Source organism: Hyperolius riggenbachi, chromosome 4 (assembly GCF_040937935.1).
Source record: "Hyperolius riggenbachi isolate aHypRig1 chromosome 4, aHypRig1.pri, whole genome shotgun sequence".
Classification (NCBI taxonomy): domain Eukaryota; kingdom Metazoa; phylum Chordata; class Amphibia; order Anura; family Hyperoliidae; genus Hyperolius; species Hyperolius riggenbachi.
The window spans coordinates 282,583,755-282,609,007 of record NC_090649.1 but is presented as its reverse complement, the minus strand read 5'-3'; the positions used below and the strand labels follow the sequence as shown (position 1 = coordinate 282,609,007).

The 25,253-nt window shown below is 45.1% G+C and overlaps 1 long non-coding RNA gene across 1 annotated transcript in view; it reads left to right on the top strand.

The window, feature by feature from the left end:
* Positions 1 to 24,234, top strand: part of LOC137570742 (uncharacterized) — a 42,208-nt gene extending 17,974 nt beyond the window's left edge. Inside the window, exons 2-3 of the long non-coding RNA XR_011031158.1 lie at positions 18,376 to 18,484; positions 24,139 to 24,234. This is a non-coding gene — a long non-coding RNA (uncharacterized lncRNA). The remainder of the gene's footprint in view (positions 1 to 18,375; positions 18,485 to 24,138) is intronic.
* The last annotated feature ends 1,019 nt before the right edge of the window (positions 24,235 to 25,253 follow it).

Below are 25,253 nucleotides of genomic sequence, written 5' to 3'. Positions count from 1 at the left end.
GAGCAGGCAGCCTTACAGCTAATGGACACCTATAGAGCTGGTGTCTCAAGAATGACAGAGTAACTGTTCACCCAAAGGAAAGGGTGACAGCCAGAAGGGTCATACAAGCCAGGTTGGCAACACACGAGCAGATAAGGTACAGAGACAGAATGCTGATTCTGTGTCAGGGTATAGGCAAGGTTGGCAACAGGTAATCAGATATGCGAGGTACCAAATCAGAAAGCAGGAGAGAGGTCAGCGAAGCTAGATATCATAACAAGTATCAATATAGCACAATCCTAGTCTGAGGTGTGAGGTGCTTGGTCTCGACACCCGGGAACTAGTCTGAAGTATAACACAGTAATATCCTAGACTTAGGTGTGAGGTCCTTGGTCTCAACACCCGGGAACTAGTCTGAAGTATAACACAGTAATATCCTAGACTTAGGTGTGAGGTCCTTGGTTTCAACACCCGGGAACTAGTCTGAAGTATAACACAGTAATAACACAGTAATCTCCTAAGCGGAATCTGGCTAAGTGTGAATTCCCAGTTCCAAATGGTTCTAACACACTGTAGGATCTGACTGAGGTCTGGGTGCTCACACGTGAGTATTCGCAACGGCAGGGATTGAACACGGAGACCGCCGCCCTGCCGCTTGTCCGCGCGGCGGCATCTCCGCTATTCATTACAGTACCTACCTTCCGCATGCATGCGACAATCCGGCACCCAAGTTCTTTCCTCCAGACCATACCCTTTCCAATGGACCAGATACTGCACCGAATTTTGCACTAAGCGAGAGTCCAGAATCTTCTCGATCTCATACTCTGGTTGGTCATCGACCATCACGGGGGGGAGGGGGGGGGAAGGAATCCACGTGCACTGCCGGCTTCAACAGAGACACATGGAATGATCTCACACCTCTCATGCTGGCTGGGAGATCAATCGCATATGTGACATTATTAATCTTTCTGGTCACTGGGTATGGTCCTATAAATCTAGGTCCCAGTTTGGGTGATGGTTGTTTTAAGGCCAAATGCCAAGTGGATACCCACACCATGTCCCCAGGAGAAAACTTCCACTCTACAGATCGTCTTTTATCTGCCTGTTTCTTCTGGGTCTGGAAAGCTTTCCCCAAGTTCCTCTTAACCATTTCCCAAATCTCCCTCAATGCTCTCTGCCAATCCTCCAAGGCCGGAAATGGTGTAGATGCCACAGATAACGGGGCAAACTTGGGTGATCTCCCCAAAACTACCTGAAATGGGGAAAATCCTGAAGAGGAACTCTTCAGATTGTTATGTGCAAATTCCGCAAATGGCAAAAATTTTACCCAATCTGACTGTGCATCTGCCACATAACATCTGAGAAATTGCTCTAGGGACTGGTTAACTCTCTCGGTCTGGCCATTGGTCTGGGGGTGGTAGCCTGATGAAAATGCAAGGTCCATATCCAGCTGATGGCAAAAGGCTTTCCAAAATTTTGACACAAACTGGACTCCCCGATCTGACACCACATTCTCCGGAATGCCATGCAGCCGGAAAACGTGCTGGATGAAGAGATCAGCCAATTCCTGGGCCGAGGGGAGTCCTTTCAATGGAACAAAATGGGCCATCTTACTGAATCTATCCACTACCACCCAAATGACCGTCTTGCCCTCAGACCTGGGGAGTTCTCCTAAAAAATCCATGGACAAATGAGTCCATGGTTCACTTGGCACTGGTAAGGATTGTAAAGTACCCACAGGTGCCTGGTGAGAGGGCTTGCTTCTAGCACATACTGCACATTCCCTCACGAACTCCTTACAATCTGTTGCTAATTTAGGCCACCAAGCACATCTGGCCAACAAATCCTGAGTTCTGGTGGCCCCGGGATGACCTGCATTCTTATGGGAATGGAACAGATGTAAGAGTTGCAGGCGAAAGGGTAGTGGAACAAACATAACTCCCTCAGGCTTCCCCTCTGGAACATCCTGTTGGTAAGGACTCAGAGTGGCCATCCAATCTTTCCAGGTCTCAGTAGCTGCCAGGACTACCTTCTGAGGTAGGATGGTTTCAGGGGTTGAGGGCTGCACTGTCTCGGGCTCGAAACATCTGGACAAGGCGTCAGCTTTGATGCTTTTACTACCTGGGGTATACGTTATAACAAATCTGAATCTTGAAAAGAACAAAGACCATCGGGCCTGGCGAGGGCTAAGTCTCTTGGCGCCCTCTATGTACTCCAAGTTTTTATGATCCGTATAAACTGTGATAGTATGCTCTGCCCCTTCCAGCCAATGTCGCCACTCTTCAAAAGCTAATTTAATAGCCAAGAGCTCCCGGTTGCCAATAACGTAGTTTTTCTCTGCAGGTGAAAACCTACGGGCCTTCTACTGAGGCACCTATACCATGGGCAGGGTCCGGCCACAAAACACTGCCACCCTATCTAGAGAGGCTCTCCTCAAATGGGAACCCCTGGACACCCCCAAGACTTCATGGGGCTCCGCCCTGTGGGATGCTGTAACCACCCACGCCAAATACCTCGTCTCCAAGTGTGCTCCGAACAAACGCCGCCACAGAGGTAGGAGGGCGGGGGCCCAGGTCAGACTCAAAAGGAAAGGTCTGCGCACTCCCGTCCCGGCCATCCTATTAGCAAACGTCTGCTCACTCCCAAATAAACTAGATGAGCTGCTCCTTCTGCTAGGTGGCAAACCCCATATCGGCAATAACACCCCTGTCCTCTCTTTTACAGAGACCTGGCTGAGTGACAGCACCCCTGACAACTTCCTACATGTACCAGGCTACAACCTCCTTAGAGCAGACCGTGACGCATCCCTCTCTGGGAAAACGAGAGGGGGGGGGGGGGCATCTGCTTTTACATCAATACCTCCTGGTGCTCCAACATCATCACTCTCAACAAAACCTGCACCCCTGATGTCGAGTTTCTGGTCATAAACTGCAGGCCCCAGTACTCCCCCAGGGAGTTCTCTTCCCTTGTCCTCATCGGAGTCTACATCCCTCCCGACGCATGCACCAAGACGGCCTTGAAAACCCTCAGGGACTGTATCTCGCGGTGGGAAACTGCCTTCCCGGAGGCCCTGTTTATCATCCTGGGCGACTTTAATAAGGCGAACCTTTGACATGAGTTGCCCCGCTACAAGCAGCATATAACCTGCCCTACCAGGAACTGTAACACCTTGGACCACTGCTACACGGTCCATAAGAACGCTTACAAGGCCTCTCTAGTTGCCCCCCTGGGAAACTCCGATCACAATACAATCCACCTGATCCCCACGTACAGGAGGCTCCTGGAGACCTCTAAGCCCACCATCAAAACCATCAAAAAATGGACAACCGAAGCAAAACTGGAGCTCCAGGCCTGTTTTGATACCACCGACTGGTCGACCCTCGAGGCTCCCTCCCTTGATGAATGGGCTGAAAACGTCACCTCCTACATCAGCTTCTGCGAGGATATGTGCATACCATCCAAGACCTTCAGGGTTTTCCCCAACAACAAGCCCTGGTTCAACGACAACCTTCGCCGACTTCGGAAACGCAAGGCAGAAGTGCATAGGTCTGGCTAAACTGAAGAGTACAAGGAGGCCAGGTATACCCTGAAAAGAGAGCTGCGATCAGCAAAGAGGGCCTACTCCGAGAAGCTGGGGCTCTGCCTCCAGTCTAACAACACACGGGAAGTATGGAAGGGCCTGAGGGCAGCCACGAACTTCAAACCAGCTTCTCAGCCGGTGACCCCAAGCCTTAAACTGGCGGAGGAGCTCAATGAGTTCTACTGCAGGTTCGAGCGTCAACCTGGCCAGCGCACAGACCAAACAGCCACGGCCAAGGTGACCCCCCCCTCGGGGGAATCCGGCACCCTGGAACCTGCTGCCGTCCATGAAGCTGAGGTACTCCGGCTACTCCGCAAGCTAAATCCCAGGAAGTCTTCTGGCCCCGACGGGGTGTCGTCGATCTGCTTGAGAACTTGTGCTGAACAGCTAGCCCCTGTGCTCTCCTCCTTATACACCCAGTCACTATTGGAGGGCATAGTCCCCTCCTGTTTTAAGCGATCCATAATCGTACCAGTCCCCAAAAGACCAGGCAGCACCGAGCACAACAACTTCCGACCGGTGGCCCTGACCTCTAACATCATGAAGCTCCTCGAGCGGCTGGTCCTTGCTCACCTGAAGAAGTTCACTGACGCCCACCTGGACCCACTCCAATTCACATATAGGGCAAACAGATCCGTGGAGGACGCCATAAATGCTTGCATGGCATACGTCTCGGAGCACCTAGACAACCCTGCCTCCTACGCTAGGATCCTGTTCCTGGACTTTAGCTCAGCATTCAACACGATCTGCCCAGATATCCTGCTCTCTAATCTGACGCAGCTCGGAGTAGACGCCACCCTTCGGGCATGGATCAAACACTTCCTGACAAACAGAACGCAACAGGTGAGGCTGGGAAACTGCTATTCCAGCGTCAGAACCACCAATACAGGGGCTCCACAAGGCTGCGTCCTGTCACCTCTACTGTTCTCTCTCTATACAAACAATTGTATCTCGTCCGCTGACTCTGTGAAGGTCATCAAATTTGCGGACGATACCACCATAATCGGCCTAATTGGCAGCAACGGAGAACAGGAATACCGCGGCGAAGTCGAGAGCATCTGCAACTGGTGCGGGGACAACAACCTGGTACTCAACACAGCTAAGACAGTTGAATTAGTCGTTGACTTCAGGAGGAACCCTCCCCCCCCACATCCATCCTCATTGGGGGAAATGAAGTCTCCAGGGTGTCATCTGTACGGTTTCTAGGCACGACCCTCACAAACAACCTGAAATGGGGACAAAACACCATCAAAATTCAGAAGAAATCTCAGCAGAGGCTATTCTTCCTGCGCCAACTGAAGCGATTCGGCATGCCCCGGAAACTGCTCACCAGCTTCTATTCCGCCACCATAGAATCCATCCTCTGCTCCTCAGTCATTGTCTGGTACGCGGGTGCAACTGCCAGTGACAAACTCAAACTGCAGAGGGTCATATCTGACGCAGAGAAGATCATCTCTTGATCTCCTTCACTCCGCCAGGATGATGAAGAGAGCCACCATGATCTCCCGGGACCCCTCCCACCCAGGCAGTCGCTACTTCGAAATCCTCCCGCGGGGCCGCCGCTACAGAACATTAACATCCAAAACCACCAGGCGGGAGAACTCCTTCTACCCCCAAGCGGTTCGGCTGCTTAACGCCAACCTTCCCTGTCGAGGCCTGCCTACTAGCATGCCCTAGCGCCAGCATCCGTCTTCTGCCTGCCCTGGTTCCCAATGCTCCTGGGAATGTTATACGTAAAGGACATATCTATACCTCTACTGAAGTTTTTGCTACCTATAAAAATTGTTACTTGTATGTGTTTTCGTGTCTGTCCTCATACTATGTCTATGCCATGTGTACCATAAGCAATTCCGAGTATGGCCCTGCCGTACTTGGCGAAAATAAAGTGATTCTGATTCTGATAAGTAAGCGCACGGGTGAAGTTTGCCCTGCAAACCAGAGCGTTGAGACAATACAGCCCCCACCCCAACCTCTGAGGCATCGACCTCCACTATAAAGGGGAAGGTGACATCCACATGTCTCAAAATGGGTGCAGAACAGAACAGTTTTTTCAGAGTAGAGAAAGCAGAATGTGCCTCTGCTGACCAATGGTAAGTATCAGCCCCCTTCTTGATGAGACTGGTGAGGGGTGAGACTACTGAGGAGTACCCCCTGATAAATCTCCTGTAGTAATTGGCAAAGCCCAAGAATCTTTGGAATGCCTTCAAACCTACAGGCTGAGGCCTTGCTTACCACCTGTACTTAATGAGTGCGTACCTGCTAGTCAGTCAGCTGTTCTATCCCTTCCATGTAAATCAATTCAGTGTAACAATCCGTTTAATGTCTCAGTACATAAAGCTGCTAAAAAGGTAAAGTCTGAAATGTGGAACACACTTGAATGTGATAAATCCAGAGAGACTTCTCAGGCTCAGGTTCTGCTGCCCCAAGCAAAAGCATATGTGGATCCGGTGATAGGCAGAATTATTCAGTATATTAGAGGAGTAAGAAAATGTATGCATGCTCCTGATCCCAACCCGTATGAGTGTTATCTTGATACAGGGTTGTTTGAGCCCCAATTTGCTCCATGGGAGATTGGGGCTTTGATTGAGGAGTTCGAGATTGATTGGAAGGCGTTTTGCGATTTTTACATCGCAAAAAGTGAAGAGATTCTTAATGCTTGTGTTAATTCTGTGTACACTTTGATTGGATCTGATGAGTGTGATGAATGTTTTGTGGATCCAGTGATTTGTGTGTGGCAGACGATTTTGGATGAATTGCACACACACCAACCAATTGACTCCAATAAAGTGACACCGTTATCAGATGCTTGTTCCTGCCTTTCTGGGGTAAAGCAAGTGAGTTTAGACACTGTGCGATCTGAAATGATTGGGTGTACCACTGTTGTTGACACCTGTGTGAATTCTGAAAGATCTTCTCCTGCTTGTGTGGAGTTTGAATCTGTGCGATGTGATGCCTGTTTCTCAGGTGTTCCTGCAGATTGTGATCGGCGTGAATGTGTCAGTTTTGTCAAAGATATGTGGGATCCCTTGTCATTTAAAAACAGATTTTTTTCTCCCAGTGATTCTTTAAGATCTTCCATCTATGATCCTGCTATGGGGAAAATTCCTAAACCATTCAGCCTCAAGAGTAATGTTAATATGACTAATAAATCTATGTGTCGCTCTGTTCACACCTGTAATGGCACGTTGCCAGATGACAGTTGTTCCAGTGTTTCTGTCTTGAACACTTTGCAGTCTGGTCCACAGATTGCGGAGGCTTGCGCTTTGGAAGCGTTAGTTTCACAACCCAAAGCGATCTTGGATTCACAAATTTTGCGTTCTGACTCCTCGGTTTCGACATTGTTAGCCGAGTCTAAGGGTGAGACAGTGCTTTGGTTTTGCGAATCTGATACTGAGGGATCTTTGCTTTGTCCAGTGAATGTTTCTGTGAGTCTACCCTGTACCATGGATGAAACTATGATGTCCACTCGCACTGACATTTGTGAGTCCCTTTCTTGCTCTGAGGAAAGTACTGACTTTCCACCCTGTACTCTGGATGAGTCAATATTACCTTGCAATAAATCTCCTGCAGGGAGCCCAGAGTCTCCTCGAGGTATTGCAGCTAATTTCATCTGTTTTTCTGCCATTTCAGATTTGCAGTCTGGTTTGACTGCTATGAATGATTCTGTCTGTAGTGAAACTAGATTCAGAGAGACAGTGTTGGTTTCACTAGATATTCCTGTGCATCCTGTTCTTGAAGATGAGATTCAGTCCCAACGTATGGTAAAACCATCCCTGGGACATCTGCCACGTCCGCAGAAGGTATTTGAGGTTCGGCCCTGTAACATGGATAGTTCAGAATCCTTGATTGCTTTATCAGAAAACTTGGAAAATGATGTTCCTGAAGTTTTGTTTGATGTTCTGGAGGTCTCCGAGTTCCTCCCAAAGGGTGCAGAACTTTTAGGAGTTGCCTCCTTCCCCGCACGGCCATCTGAGGTGTTGCCCACTTCAGTAGGCATTGCTGCTATACTGACTACTTTTGCAGCTCTTGTGGAGCTTCAGTCATGCGTAGTCAATAATGACTTCTGGTTGGATACAATTACAGTCACAGAGACTTCTAAGTCTGAATCCAAGTCTTCTTTTCAAAGACCAGTACTTGTGACCACTACTCGTGATGATTCTCTGCCCAAGTTCCTCCCAAAGGGTGCAGAACTTTTAGGAGGTGCCTCCTGCCCCGCACGGCCATCTGAGGTGTTGCCCACTTCAGTAGGCATTGCTGCTATACTGACTACTTTTGCAGCTCTTGTGGAGCTTCAGTCATGCGTAGTCAATAATGACTTCTGGTTGGATACAATTACAGTCACAGAGACTTCTAAGTCTGAATCCAAGTCTTCTTTTCAAAGACCAGTACTTGTGACCAATACTCGTGATGATTCTCTGCCCGGTCCTGGTTTTGGTCTTGTCGTGGTGGACTCTGAGGTTGGCAGTTCCTCGACATGTCCTGAGGCTTCTCTTGTGCTAGTGTACCCCGATGCGCTCTGTGAGCCAGAATGCCCAAGTGTGTGTCAGTTACCAGCATGCTCAGATGCTTCCTCGGTGGAGACATGTTCTGATTTTGCAAAACAAACCAAAGCAACTACCAGTATATGCTGTTCAACCACCTGAAGTTTATTACAAATTATTGATCAATTCACATAGGTCGATCAGAAGTAAAAATAGGACCTATTCAAGCTTATACATATTGCACACACCTATATTGCACAATAATCATTGTAAAGGGATTCCCCTAACATGTCTCCTCAGGAGGTCCGAGATGACTGTGCCCCGAACAGAACACCAATGTTGCAAAATTAACCATGTCAAATCCACACATGGGAAGAGGCAAACCCGGACACTTACAATGCCAAGAGATTAAGCATCTAATATGCCAATTGCTTGTCCGTTTGTCTGCGTCGTCCCATGTGCTGACAATAATGGTGGTCAACAGCAATTTGAATGCACCACCCCATGCCCCCCTATGCCCCCCGCAAATCACAGCACCATGCCCCAACCACAAGCGATACCCCAAAGATTCTGTCATAAGGGGTCGTCACCCCTAAAAAAACAAAAATGAAAATGAGAACAAAGTTACTGATATATATGAAAAGATTCCACAAGCGTTCCCAATCAGGACTTCAATTGTATTGAACAAAGTTCAGCATCAATATCATCATCATAGCAGAATATGAAAGATCACTGGCTTTTTTTCCCAAGAGTCTTTTCAACACAATAAGGCTGGTGCACCTAGCCAAGTTGCTATATGTAGATTACAGGCCTATGTTGATGAAAGAGATCGTTCATTCAGCAAAGCCGTGCATCTCACCATCCAGGTGTCGATGCATACAGTGTTCCTCCATGGAGCTCTGTGGATATTGGTATCATATAAACTTTTTCTCATAGTTACCACCTCCTGTATCAATACGAGATGCAATGTCCGCATAGACTGCTAGGCCGGCCCAGCTAACCGCAGCGTCCATGATGTATGTCTGCGGGAGTATTCCACTCAGGGCCTTAAGCCTGTGTCCTCGCGTCCAAGCGGGAATCCAATCTTAGGGGATACACGTCATAGTCCCGGGCACCGCGCCCCGATCCAGCGGGAGGGCAGAGGGGGGCAGAGAGGCACATCTCAGCGCGTGACGCAGGCCTACGTCGACGCGTTTCGCCCCGCCCAGGGACTTCCTCAGGACGTACTGCGCAACTGCGCTGGATCACATGATCGCCTTTTATGCGACCCGGAGGTCGCTTCCGCCAGTAGTTCTTTTAAACACCAGACATCATACTGCGCAGGTCTGTTCATCCAGATGACATCATATGGCACAATTTACGTATTCAGCGGATACAGACGCCCACATAGCTCCCCCTGGTGGCGTTGATATATATATACAGTCCCCTGCATCTTTCAATAAATTTGCACATAAACACCAAACACCCATGCCCAGAGCGGAGCACCATTCCATCATTGCCATCTAGTGGACATTATTTAATTAACCTCCACTCTATTTTAAAGAAATCAGACCATAGTACTATATCTCACAGGTACTATCTGTTTGTGCATCTGCACTTCAATATGTACAATAATACGTATAGTAGTCATCCCTTTATCATATAAAACAGATAGCATTTCCAACATAACTTCAATGAGTACCAACCAGGGCCGATTAATTCAAAAACACCTTTAAATTGAATTTGTGAAAAGTCTTAATTCAAATAGGTTCAATATTTTTCTTACTTCTACAATAGATGAAAATGAACTTGATTTTCTTGACATCAAGGTGTCCAGGAATGATGGGGGCCTGTCTACTAGGACTCATAGAAAGAAAACTGCAGGGAACCTACTTTTACAGTACGATAGTGCCCACTTAAATTCACAAAAAAGAGCTGTACCCATTGGACAATTCCTCCGGATTAGGAGGAATTGTTCTTCAACAACAGAGTATTTAAAAGAAGCTCAAGCTTTGAGGGCAAGACTACGAGCAAGGGGTTACCCACATAAATTGTTAAAATAAGCCCTATATAGAGCCCTGCATACGGATAGACATATGCTATTGATGAAAAAGCCTAAGGTGGCAGTAGAGGATTTCCCCAGAATGATTGCCACATATGGGGGACACTGGGACAGATTAAAAGAAATTTTGGAAAAATATTGGCATATATTGCTTAAAGATGATAAGATCGCTACAATAGTGGGCCCCCGACCGATGCTAACCGCTAGGAGAAACAAAAATCTGTCTGATTTATTGGTACAATCTGAGTACAAACCTGACCGGGATAGGGTCTCCCTGAGTATTAAGGGTATGACAAGATGTGGTAAATGTTCAGTCTGTCCCTTTGTCGATGAAACAGATGTGTTTTACGATTCCAGCAATAAACAGCAGTTTAAAATCACTAGTAGAATAGATTGTGATACTACACATGTAGTCTATCAGTTAACATGCCCTTGTGGTTTATACTATATAGGGAAAACTAAAAGAGAGTTTAAAACCCGTATACAAGAACACATTAGGAGCATTAATGACTCTATCAAGGAAGAGAAAAGAGACAAAACTCCTATTTCCACTCACTTTGCTGAATTTCATGAATCCAGCCCCGCTGGATTGAAGGCAAAAGGTATATATTGCCTAAATCCAAGTATCAGGTTTGAGAAGACTGATTCTATACTGTATAGGAAAGAAAGCTATTGGATATACACATTGGACACATTATATCCCAAAGGCCTAAATAGGGACCTCAATTTAAAGGTGTTTTTGAATTAATCGGCCCTGGTTGGTACTCATTGAAGTTATGTTGGAAATGCTATCTGTTTTATATGATAAAGGGATGACTACTATACGTATTATTGTACATATTGAAGTGCAGATGCACAAACAGATAGTACCTGTGAGATATAGTACTATGGTCTGATTTCTTTAAAATAGAGTGGAGGTTAATTAAATAATGTCCACTAGATGGCAATGATGGAATGGTGCTCCGCTCTGGGCATGGGTGTTTGGTGTTTATGTGCAAATTTATTGAAAGATGCAGGGGACTGTATATATATATATATATCAACGCCACCAGGGGGAGCTATGTGGGCGTCTGTATCCGCTGAATACGTAAATTGTGCCATATGATGTCATCTGGATGAATAGACCTGCGCAGTATGATGTCTGGTGTTTAAAAGAACTACTGGCGGAAGCGACCTCCGGGTCGCATAAAAGGCGATCATGTGATCCAGCGCAGTTGCGCAGTACGTCCTGAGGAAGTCCCTGGGCGGGGCGAAACGCGTCGACGTAGGCCTGCGTCACGCGCTGAGATGTGCCTCTCTGCCCCCCTCTGCCCTCCCGCTGGATCGGGGCGCGGTGCCCGGGACTATGATGTGTATCCCCTAAGATTGGATTCCCGCTTGGACGCGAGGACACAGGCTTAAGGCCCTGAGTGGAATACTCCCGCAGACATACATTACGGACGCTGCGGTTAGCTGGGCCGGCCTAGCAGTCTATGCGGACATTGCATCTCGTATCGATACAGGAGGTGGTAACTATGAGAAAAAGTTTATATGATACCAATATCCACAGAGCTCCATGGAGGAACACTGTATGCATCGACACCTGGATGGTGAGATGCACGGCTTTGCTGAATGAACGATCTCTTTCATCAACATAGGCCTGTAATCTACATATAGCAACTTGGCTAGGTGCACCAGCCTTATTGTGTTGAAAAGACTCTTGGGAAAAAAAGCCAGTGATCTTTCATATTCTGCTATGATGATGATATTGATGCTGAACTTTGTTCAATACAATTGAAGTCCTGATTGGGAACTCTTGTGGAATCTTTTCATATATATCATTAACTTTGTTCTCATTTTCACTTTCATTTTTGTTTTTTAGGGGTGACGACCCCTTATGACAGAATCTTTGGGGTATCGCTTGTGGTTGGGGCATGGTGCTGTGATTTGCGGGGGGGCATGGGGTGGTGCATTCAAATTGCTGTTGACCACCATTATTGTCAGCACATGGGACGACGCAGACAAACGGACAAGCAATTGGCATATTAGATGCTTAATCTCTTGGCATTGTAAGTGTCCGGGTTTGCCTCTTCCCATGTGTGGATTTGACATGGTTAATTTTGCAACATTGGTGTTCTTTTCGGGGCACAGTCATCTCGGACCTCCTGAGGAGACATGTTAGGGGAATCCCTTTACAATGATTATTGTGCAATATAGGTGTGTGCAATATGTATAAGCTTGAATAGGTCCTATTTTTACTTCTGATCGACCTATGTGAATTGATCAATAATTTGTAATAAACTTCAGGTGGTTGAACAGCATATACTGGTAGTTGCTTTGGTTTGTTTTGTATGTTCTTTTGACCAGTGCGTGTACCCACCTGTATTGCACACATGAATATGGACACTTATGTGTAGTTGGTTTATGTTCTGATTTTGCCTGCCTGCCTGCATGCCCAGAAGTGGTCCCTGAAAGCCCTGATCTTGATGGTTGCCCTGGTAATCCTGAATTGTCATAGGTTCCATGAGGGTTCTTGGTAGTTCTCCATGTGAGCCTGGTGAATATTCTGGCCTCTTGGAATCTCTGCAGAGCTTCAAAGTTTTCTGGGAGATTCTGGGAGAAATTGTCTTGGTACCCTGGATGGGATCAACAGTGGCTTCTCTGTTGAAAGGGACACTTCAAATGGCGATTGTGGCAGATTTGGTATTTTTGGACGGTCCCTGGAAGGTGGTGGGTATTGCTTGGAGGTATCGATGGGTTCTTTTCTGGCATTTGCAGTTCTGATGGGTGTTACGCTGAGACTGGTAGTACTGATGGGCATGTTTCGGTGGTTTCTGTCTCCGATGAGTACCCCTCCGATGGGGGGTACTGTAATGATCTGCTCAGCTGTCTGCACAGGCAGACAGCTTTTTGACCATTCTTTAGGTCTGATTGTTGCGGGTCTCTGGATAAGAGACCTGTCTTCACTCTGCAAGTTGCAGAGTTGCTCTGCTGGTGAGGAATTTGCATCTACTTGTCATTCAAATTGCTTAGCTGCTTCCTTTGATGGCTTGCAGTATAAAGGCCATTCCTTCCCAGAATTCCCTGCTGGTCATGATGGTTTATTCCTGCTAACTTGCCTGGAGTCTCAGCCCTCTGCTCATTGTTGGTTACTATTGCTAGCTTAGAGTAGATACCCTTTGGGAGTGCTCCTTGCATTCCTGTTTAGTGCAGTCAGGATTGTGTATATTTGTACTGCCTATTCTGTCGTGTCTTGTTCTTGCGATTACGCTGTCGCCAGCGGTTGGCGGTAGCAAATTGTTTTGTCGGTTGGGATCGCACTTGCTCTTCCGGACGAGCAGTGGATCCAATCTGACTTGTTCCTGTTGTCTGTTTGTCTGGAGCAAACGCTTGCGGTTGCCTGAGGTAAGGCAGCCGATTAGCAAGCGTTTCTGTTGTTTGTTTGTTTGTGTTTCTAGGTTCATTTCATAGTTAGGGTTGGCATGTTTTGTCTCTGTTGCACTTTTCATGCAGAGACCGCGCCATTAGCGTGCTGTGTCGCTGTTGCGCTTTTCGCGCGGCGACCGCGCTTAGCGAGTGCGTTTGTTATTTTCCTTGGCGTTATGATCATTGTTATTTGTTGTGTCTTTCTTGCTACACTCGTGCTCTGTCTTACTCGGTCTTGTGTCACTATTGGCAATCGCCACTTTTGCGATTGCGTTCCCACTTGGTTTCCGCTGTTGTGTGTTCACCGTCGCCGGGTGGCGACTAGATTGGTGGACACACATACATTCTGTCTTTGTGCTCACTTTCTCTCTACAGGTGCATTGCACCCAAGCTGGGTTCTGTCATTTTTATACGCTTGTGTCAGCGCGCATCTGGTGCACTGATCACGGAAATAATTCCCCAATCGTTACAGAACACAGAGTGCTAGAAGCCCTTGAACCGCTCAAAGAAACAGTAGGTCAAGTGTGCTCCCTAACTCTGTGTTTATCTTGGTGTCTTTTTACGTCTTGGATTAATGTCCTCCTTGTTTAATCTGTGAGTTTTGGTGGGTGGTCTTCACTTTTTAGGTTTGTAATGTTGCATTTTTTTTCTATTTTGTTATCATGGATTTTATGGTGCTCCACAAGATATTCATTGTACGACTTATTTTCCAACCCAATCCTAATCTATAATTCTTTAAGGATTTGGCATTCCTATAATTTATATGAACTTGGGGGGACACCAGTACACACACTTGATTCTCAACCAAGATGGCCATGAACAGCTGTCTTAGCCGAGTTTCAACTAAATAAAAAAGTTCAATAGGTCAAGATTTGTATGTATGGGAGCTGAAAAACATAAAAAAAAACCTTCACCTTATACTCAAGTATAAGCCTAATTTTTGGGACCAAAAAAGTGTCCCAAAAGTGGGGGTCTCGGCTTATATTCACTAACTGGAGCAGTCCCCCTCCCTGCCATAAGTAGATGACTGTGAGCTCCCCGCCAGAGCAGTGTGCACTATTTACACATCAGTGTATCTGTGTCATAGTGTTTTGTGGTATTTGTGCAGTGTATTTGCATCAGTGTCCCCCTGCCTTTGTGGTATGTGCTACTTGTTAAGCAGTACCCTCCCCCCCTCCTGACATATGCATGGCGGTGCACAGCGGGGATAGTTTATTCACTGCCTGTAATCACCTTGTCTGTCGGCTCAGCGGGGAGACTTTACTCTCTGCTTGGAATCTCCTTTTCTATCTGGATATTGCATAACGGTGCTCAGCGGGGAGACTTTACTTGCTGCTCGAACTCAACTTTGTCTGTCGCAGTCCCGTCTCTATGACTTCCTCCGGGCACATGTAATAAATGGCGCCACTAGAGGGTGTCATAGAAATGAGACTGCGACAGACAAGAAGAAGTTGAGTCCGAGCAGCAAGTAAAGTCTCCCCGCTGAGCACCGCTATCATATGCCGACAGACAAGGTGATTACAGGCAGTGTGTAAACAATCCCCGCTGTGCACTGCTATGCATATGCCCACAGACAAGGTGATTACAGGCAGTGAGTAAACGATCCCCGCTGTGCACTGCTATGCATATGCGAAATAGGAGGGTACTGATTAACAAGTAGCACATAATGCCATAGCGGGGGACACTAATGCAAATACACTGCACAAATAGCACATAACACTATGACACGGATACACTGATGTAAAAATAGCGTACACTGCTCTGGCGGGGGCTCACAGCCCTCTACATATGGCAGGGAGGGGGAACTGTTCAGTTAGTGACTCAATCAATTAGTAAATACCTGTACTGTTCCAGGTGGGGACATGTGCACTGCTCGGCATATGGACGTATGTGTAAATGTGGATGACTTTGGGTTCACACAATGAAGCCTTCCATGTCTGTGCTGCAAATATGTGAGCACTGCAAAACGCCCATGTGCAAGGAAAGGTTCTTAATCTGACCTGCCCATCAATCTATAATGAAAAGAGCAATATTCCCACTTGCACCAATTACCTATAGTAGGTGCTGCATTACCTACCCCCGGCTTATACTCGAGTCTTTCATTATTCCTTGTTGGTTTTTTTTTAGGGCAAAGTTGGGGGGTCGGCTTATACTCCGAGTATATACGGTAAACTTACATTTTGTGAACACTTAGATACAAAAAAGAAAATTGGATTCCAGGAAAGTTTTGTTTAGGATTAGGACTATAGATATTTATTTTCATTTCAGGTTTGCATTAAAGTGACACTGAAGTGAAAAAAAAAATGCATGATATAATGAATTGAATGTATAGTACTGATAATTAACCCCCTTGGCGGTAATCCCGAGCTGAGCTCGGGGTATGCCGCCGGAGGTCGCCGCTCAGGCCCTGCTGGGCCGATTTTCAATCTGAAAAAAGCAGCACACGCAGCCGGCACTTTGCCAGCCGCGTGTGCTGCCCGATCGCCGCCGCTCCGCGGCGATCCGCCGCGTGCAGCGGCGAAAGAGGGTCCCCCCAGCCGCCCGAGCCCAGTGCAGCCGGAACAAACAGTTCCGGCCGGCGCTAGGGGCTGGATCGGGCGGCTCTGACGTCAGGACGTCGACTGACGTCCATAACGTCACTCCGCTCGTCGCCATGGCGACGAGGAAAGCGAAACAAGATAGGCCGCTCATTGCGGCCTATCTTGTTACTTTCGATTGCCGGAGGCGATCGAAAGTACGCTTCCGGAGCGCCCTCTAGTGGGCTTTCATGCAGCCAACTTTCAGTTGGCTGCATGAAATAGTTTTTTTTTAATTTAAAAAAAACCCTCCCGCAGCCTCCCTGGCGATTTTAATAGAACGCCAGGGAGGTTAATAGAACATTAGTAGCAAAGAAAATAGTCTCATATTTTTAGTTTCAGATATATTGGCCTCAATTCACCAGAGGTTACCGACCTATTTATCGCATGGTAGGTAATTTACCTCCTGTGATATCTCAAAATAGCAATTCTCTACAAGCATAGGGTGAAATACCGACAGGTAGAAATTCATGCGAAATTTGGGCGATAAATGTACGATAAATAGGCTATAGTTATTCGTTATTTTTTCTCAAAATCACAATTCACTAGGGAAAAAAGGGGGTGTGACCATTCGTTATTTTAGATCTATTCGTTATTTTAGATCTATTTAACTCCTGCATATACCTAGCGATATGTGTTTCTTCTCACAGCTGCTGAAGCTCACTCTGCAGCTAGTTTACTAGCAGCACACAGTAACAGCTTATACTGTACATATTTCAGGCACCAGAGAGCAGCCCATTTACAATATTAAGCATATTAAGCAGTATTAAGCATTTACAATATTAAGTGGATAGGCGAAATGAAGGAGGAATTTGGATACATTTTTCATTCGGAGGGAGTGTGAAAATGTATCCAAATACCTCCTCCGTTTCACCCATTCACTTAATATTGTAAATCCTTAATCACCTTTGCGTTCCATTACATGCGCCAGGGTGGCGGCACAGCAGTTTTTTAAAAATATTTTTTTTTTCTAAATCATGCTAGCCTAGCGCTAGCTACATGATGCCCCCCTGCGGCGTCCGGCGCGTACCTTCGATTGCCGCCGACGCATACCCTTCTAAGGAAATCCCGTTCTGAATGGGATTTCCTTTAGGGCTTCCCCTGTCGATGACGACGATCGTGAGTCCTGATCCACCCCTTAGCGCTGCCTGGCACTAATTGCCAGGCTGCGCAAGGGTCATGGCGGGGGGGGGGAGGGTAGGGGCGTTACGCGGTGGGTAGCGGCACATCGGTGGCGACGATCGTCATCAACACGCAGCAAGCAGAGTGCTTGCTGCGTGTTTAAAAAAAAAATTGTGAAAAACGGTGCCCTCCAGCGGTCATGGACGAGCTGAGGAGGTTAATATTGCTTGATATGCTTAAAGAGAACCCGAGGTGGGGATCTTAGAAATAAATCTATACACAGAGGCTGGGTCTGGCTATAGTGCCCAGCCTCTGTTGCTATTTGAATCCCCCAAAGTGCCCCCTGGGTTTCGCTCTAGCCCATAAATTACAGCTGCGCTCTCGGGCAATGTTTACCTCCCTAATGTCACTCACGCCGCTCCCCCTGCCTCCTGCAGAGTGCCGGTCCCCGCCCACGTCCCTTCCCTCCAATCAGCAGCGTGGGAAGGGACGCGGGCGGGACCGGCGCTCTGCAGGAGGCGGGGGAGCGGCGTGAGTGACACTAGGGAGGTAAATACAGCCCGCTGCGACACGCTGCGTGTCGCCAGCTCGGCTGTAATTTATGGGGGAGAGGGGAGCGCAGGGGGGACTTAGGGGGGATTCCAATAGCGACAGAGGCTGGACACAATGGAGGGAGGAATTTGTAATGGAAGGAGAGGGTCAAAAAACAGGGAGGGAAAGCCTCTGCAGTCACATGCTGGTAATAACCTCCTCCTACCCACAATCCTTTACTTCCAGCATCCAGAGAGGCAAAGTATCGCATGCAAATCATTAACACTGCATAACTACCGACCGTTTATTGCTCAGTTTTAGCATCCATATCGCTCCATTATCGCACCATTATCGCCTGCTACCGAACACTCCTCTCTTTATCCTCTCAGAGTGGTGAATTGCAAACAAAGTGTTAAAATACCGCATGAGATAAAATACAGACCTTTTATCTCTTACTAACTCTCCTCTGGTTAATTGAGGCCATTATTTGCTACCAATGCTCTATTTCTTAGCTTTACTACTCATACAATTCCTTATATCATAAGTTTATTTTTGCTTCAGAGTCACTTTAAATAGTGTCTCATTATATAATGTAACATATATAAGTTCCAAGTAAGAATAATATTCCATTCTAACTATATTTTTCCATTTTGTATTCAGGATGGAAATGCTGGTTAAAGCTCAGAACAAAGCACGCATTAAAGCTTGCTACATTATGATTGCGATCACTATCATAGCTTGCTTTTCTGCGATTGTATCCGGCAAAAAGGTAAACAGCTTCTCTCAGATAACAGTTTTAATGATCTGACTCACTATTTTAAACATGCCACAATCTTCTAGCAAACAAATATACATTATAGGATTTAAAAATCACTAAACATCATTTGGCTACGTAACGACTGCCCTGACTAAGTGTCTTGACCTATGAAATCTAAACACTCATGCAAGAAAATATTACAGTAGTAAATCTGTAAAGTGCAGAAATAGGGAAATTTAAAAAAAAAAACCTTTTTTATTATCAGTTAACAACACACAAAGTGCACTAACAGATTACAGTTCCATGTATCAATCCTCAATGTGACCACCCTTTGTCTATACAATTCTCCACTATATAAAGTCAGAAACCCACTACTGGTAGGTAAGTGAATCTGATGCCAGCACTCCACATCTGGTACAACACTCCAAGAACTACAGATCCAGAGGCAGCACACTACATACAATGGTTTAAAGCAGTGTATTGAGAAGCAGATCACTATGTCCCATATGCAATTTTTTTTCTCCTGGGTTATCTCTTAAGAGAAAAATTTCATATTCTCTTTAAATAAACCTTTCAGCATTTAACAATTGAAAAAGAGCCCAAAACATGGTGTAAAGGACTATTATTTTAAGTATTTTCTTGCTTGCTGATGGTTTAAAAGGCTTTTTATGACAAGGGCCCATATGCATTTAACTTTTTCTCCTGACATATTTCCTAGGAGATCATTTTTCATCTTCACTTTAAAATAGCTTCTCAGCACTCTGTAATTGAAAAATACCAATAAGTAGTTCAACAAGTACTATCAAAATTATTCAGAGTATTATTCAGAGTATTTTCTCGCTTGCTGGTGTCTTAAAGAACATTTTTTGATAAGGTGCAAAATATCACCTAGGAGAAAACTCAACAGAAAATGTGAATTGAATAAGGGCCATTGGCTCGGGTCCTAAAGGGGAAAAGCACCTCAGTGGTCAAATACCACCAGCAAGCAAATAAATACTCAAAATAATTTTGATAGTACTTTTTACACCTATGTTTTGGTACTTTTTCAATTTAAAAGTGCTAAAAAAATTATATTAAAAATAAGTTGAAGAATTATCTCCTAGCATAAAGCTCAGGAAAAAAAGTTTATTGCATATGGGCCCTTATCAATAAAATGCCTTTTAAGCCACTGGCAAAAAGAATACCTTGTATAATTTTGATAGTACTTTTACATATCCTTTGGTACTTTTTTAACCACTTCATGTAAACTGGAAATACATGCACATCCAGTTTGCTTATATCACCGCGCTGCATAATATGTTGGCGCTTTATAAATACAATAAATAAATAATAAATAAAATAGTTGCTGCAGACAGGACCAGCAGGCGTGTCCTGCCAACTAGCTGATTTATGCGTGCATGGGACTCGCTTGATAATGATTGGTGAATGGGAACTGGTTCCCAAAGCCAATCAAAGTGCCTGATGAATGAATGATCACAGCTTCAGCCAGAAGCCATGTTTATTCATTAAAATAAAAGCAAAAACATACACTAACACTTACTGTAAACTACTACTTAAGATAAAGTGTGTAAGGCAGGGGTGCCCAATAGGTCGATCGATATCTACCGGTAGATCGCGACCGCCTATTTGGTAGATTGCGGGCTTTCGGCCGCGTCATGTTAAATTTTGCGGCCGGCAGCTATCAGATTCTGCTGTCGGCTGCTGGCCAATCGGAAGAGGCAGAGAGGAGAGAGGCAGTATAGCGGCATCCACCTTCAATTTACCTGCAAATGAGCGTAAAGACAATCCTCCAAATTTAACTTTTATACAGTGGTTTGCAAAAGTATTCGGCCCCCTTGAAGTTTTCCACATTTTGTCATATTACTGCCACAAACATGAATCAATTTTATTGGAATTCCACATGAAAGACCAACACAAAGTGGTGTACACATAAGAAGTGGAACGAAAATCATACATGAGTCCAAACATTTTTTACAAATCAATAACTGCAAAGTGGTGTGTGCATAATTATTCGGCCCCCTTTGATCTGAGTGCAGTCAGTTGCCCATAGACATTGCCTGATGAGTGCTAATGACTAAATAGAGTGCACCTGTGTGTAATCTAATGTCAGTACAAATACAGCTGCTCTGTGAGGGCCTCAGAGGTTGCCTAAGAGAATATTGGGAGCAACAACACCGTGAAGTCCAAAGAACACACTAGACAGGTCAGGGATCAAGTTATTGAGAAATTTAAAGCAGGCTTAGGCTACAAGATTTCCAAAGCCTTGAACATCCCACGGAGCACTGTTCAAGCGATCATTCAGAAATGGAAGGAGTATGGCACAACTGTAAACCTACCAAGACAAGGCCATCCACTTAAACTCACAGGCCGAACAAGGAGAGCGCTGATCAGAAATGCAGTCAAGAGGCCCATGGTGACTCTGGACGAGCTGCAGAGATCTACAGCTCAGGTGGGAGACTCTGCCCATGGGACAATTATTAGTCATGCACTGTACAAAGTTGGCCTTTATGGAAGAGTGGCAAGAAGAAAGGCATTGTTAACAGAAAGCATAAGAAGTCCCGTTTGCAGTTTGCCACAAGCCATGTGGGGGACACAGCAACCATGTGGAAGAAGGTGCTCTGGTCAGATGAGACCAAAATGGAATTTTTTGGCCAAAATGCAAAACGCTATGTGTGGCGGAAAACTAACACTGCAAATCACTCTAAACACACCATCCCCACTGTCAAATATGGTGGTGGCAGCATCATGCTCAGGGGGGGGGGGGGGGTGCATCTCTTCAGCAGGGACAGGGAAGCTGGTCAGAGTTGATGGGAAGATGGATGGAGCCAAATACAGGGCAAACTTGGAAGAAAACCTCTTGGACACTGCAAAAGACTTGAGACTGGGGCGAAGGTTCACCTTCCAGCAGGACAATGACCCTAAACATAAAGCCAGGGCAATAATGGAATGGTTTAAAACAAAACATATCCATGTGTTAGAATGGCCCAGTCAAAGTCCAGATCTAAATCCAATCGAGAATCTGTGGCAAGATCTGAAAACTGCTGTTCACAAACGCTGTCCATCTAACTTGACTAAGCTGGAGCTGTTTTGCAGAGAAGAATGGGCAAGGATTTCAGTCTCTAGATGTGCAAAGCTGGTAGAGACATACCCTAAAAGACTGGCAGCTGTAATTGCAGCAAAAGGTGGTTCTACAAAGTATTGACTCAGGGGGCCGAATAATTACGCATACCCCACTTTGCAGTTATGTATTTGTAAAAAATGTTTGGAATGATGGATGATTTTCGATCCACTTCTCACATGTACACCACTTTGTATTGGTCTTTCATGCGGAATTTCAATAAAATTGATGCATGTTTTTGGCAGTAATGTGACAAAATGTGGAAAACTTCAAGGGGGCCGAATACTTTTGCAACCCACTGTATATATTTAGAGGCTCACCTACATTGCTGCCGTGGTTCTACTTGAACAGACGCCCTACCGAAGTCACCAGCATACTAACAGTTCAGACTGGCAGAAACCAGTGGAACCCTGGTATGCTTATCTACATTTTGTAAAAGAGGTCAGAAGAGGTCTTTTATGAAAGCCAAACCTCCAATGTGAAAACAATAATTGTCAGGAATGCTATTTGAACTATGACCCATGTGCAATTAACTTTTTCACCTAAGTTTTCTCCTAGGTGATATTTTCACTACTTGTCATAAAAACCATTTTAAGCAACCAATAAGCAAGAAAATACTCAAAATAAATTTGGTAGTACTTTTTCACCAACTTTTGGGTAATTTTTCAATTTTAAAATGTTGAAAAGTTAGTTTAAAGAGAAGATGAAAATTATCTCCTAGAAGATAACTTTATTGGAATAAGAAAGCTGAAGCAACACTAAAAATATGGAATAATTGGAGCAGATATGTTCTCCAGCTATGGAACACTGGCTGGGAGATGTAATCGCATTAATGAGCTACCTCTCCCAGCAAGCATTGTGGTGGCCAGTGCCAGAGCAGGATCATCCACCAGGCAATCTAGGCAGGTGCCTGGGGCCTAGTGGGTGTCAAGGGGTCTACCAGCCACCTTCTCTGGCCTCTCTTTACTACGGCTTACCAAAAAGGCCACAGGGGGCCCCAGATCTACTACCTTGCCCAGGGCCCCATTACATTAATTCCATCTCTGGTAAAAGCTACTTTGTGCTGTGGCAGTGCAGCACAAGGGACAGACAAGGCGGAGACCTGCATGTAGATGAAGGGGCTATGGAGCAGTCCTCCGTAGGTAAGTAAATACATGCTGACCCCCCCAAAAAACACACCATTGACAAACATCCACTTGTATATGTTTGGAGCACCCAAGTGTTCAGTTAACCTTAATAAATTAGGTCAACTGCTGCAATGCCAGATGCACTAACCTAAGCAGTTCCTGTATACGTAAAAGTATCAGGAGTCAATGAGAAATGTGTACCCGGCACTGCTGTTTAAATACTGTAATATTTTATTTTTCAAACAGTCATAGACATTGTGATATCAAAAATGAGTGCAGGCATACTGATAGAAGCTTGAATAGGACTTTGTGTGCAGGGCACTAGAGGTGGCTGTTTTTCCCTGGGCTGCGTCCTTAGAAGAAGCCTTCAGAGGAAGAGCTGCCTGGTGCAAAATGGCTGTCAGGTTCACCTGACTGTTCTAACCACTATCATGCAGTTCTGCATGATAGTAAGAAACTTCCAAAATCCTACATAATACCGGCAGTTTAGCGTGGATTTCTAGAGCTGCACTATAGTTAAGAAAAGTGCAAATCCATTCCTAAACTGCTGCAGATTAAGAAGCGCTCAATAGCAGTTCTACAGATAGTGCAGGCTAGACATGATTTGTGAAGGGCTCCTCCCCCTGCTGAATTCCTCCTCAGAGCCTGCTGACAGCAGATATGTTGGCTACCTCAGCAACCTCATTTGCCCTCACACACTGCAATGCCTGAGAGACCTTCCTAACTCCTTTTATTCTTAACAGTTTAGGAAGGAATCTGCACTATTTACTGATTTCTTAGGACGTCTGGGACAGTTCTGCACAGATTTCTAAAAACCTACTAATATTTTGTCTCAGACACTCTTGATAAATGTCCCCCACTGTCCTATTCAAACTTCTATCTGTATGCCAGCACTCATTTTTTATATCATAATGTCTATGTTTAGAGAATAAAATATTGGTCTTTTTACAGTAGTGCCAGGAATACATATCTCCTCTACTCCTAAAGCTTATTACCTGGAACTACTAATACCCACAGCACACTAGCCATACAGACTGCCCTAACAGGACCATTCGACAAACTTTCACATTTGTAGTACCAGTTTAGCCCACCATTTTCCCTCTACCGTATTCCATATGTAAAAGTATAAACGTGTCACAGTTTAGTAGAAATGCATTTTTGCAAACCTTAACGGTGAGAATGATGGAACCATTGCTTCAAATTTCTATGTTTTAGCCTTTTGAGGCCAACTATTTCCTAGAACAGCAAATTAAAAACATACGTTTTTTTTATGACTTTGAACAACCACACATCAGTTAGATTGGCAACCACACATCAATTAAAGTAAACCATAGCAGATGTGTATTTTAATAATTGTTGATTTCCTGTAAGGAATATAAAAATCTAATATGTGCTATTTATATCTCGCTTCTGTTTTGCAGGCCGCAGCACGCAATGAGTCACTAACGCGTTTAAACCTAGCAAAAAAAGAAATGTGGCGGAGAGAGGCGGAGATAAAACAAGGAATATATACAGAACCTACAAATAAATAGATACAATACATAGGAAATGTTAATTACAGTTTAGCTTTTTTTTTTTTTTTTTGTACCAATGTTGCATGGGCTTTCCAGGTCCCCTTTTCTTGATGCCATGTCCATTAGGGGTAACATAGTGTGCCTGGCCTCTGTGCAAGCAAAACCATTTGCAGAATTCTTTCAGACATAAAGTATCTATATAGACTATCATTCAGCTTCTTCTTTTATTTCTCCAAAAGGAAAAAGACTGGAAGATAAAAGATCTACATGGTTGTTACAAGCAGCACAACAAGCTCTGTGCACCTCCACTGTTGTATAGAAAATTATATTGCACTGTATGTCAATGATACACATATCTAATAAAATTACCTTTCCAGTTCAGTCTGCAGTCAGTTATGATTTTATAGACATGCTAAAATTTCATTCTTTGCAGCCATGGCCAGAGTCCACTGTTTGGAGGACAGAGAAGCTCAACATTATTTATGCAAAACTGTTTCTCACAATGGGTTTGTGTAAGGATTCCTCCTGTAGCGTGTTCTGTCCGTTGCAGTGGAGCTGCAAACAGACAGTTTGGGCTTATCTGCTTGCATTCGGTTGTGCATTCGCAATAAGTCTCTATGGCCTCAATTCACTAAGCTTAACTCCTGTCTTTAATAACTCTTCTGAGCTGTTTTACAGTTATCACCATGGTGATGTAATTGTTAAAACTGTAAAACAGCTCAGAAGAGTTATTAAAGACAGGAGTTAAGCTTAGTGAATTGAGGCCATTGTCATTTGCAATCGCCCTGCAGTTCTGGGCAGCTCATGATGCTGTCATCATCATTTCACCAATTGCTTGCTGCAGCTGAGCTGCAGCCGGATAACCCTGGATTTCCTGCACGCATGTTGTTACATAATACTGCATGTATTTTTTTATGGGAGTCCTTTGCATTCACAGCCAGCTAGCAAATGGTAATCAAGCCAGCTCAGGATTGAATAATTACTATTCAGCTGTGTGGAAATTTGCATGCTTGCATCCATTG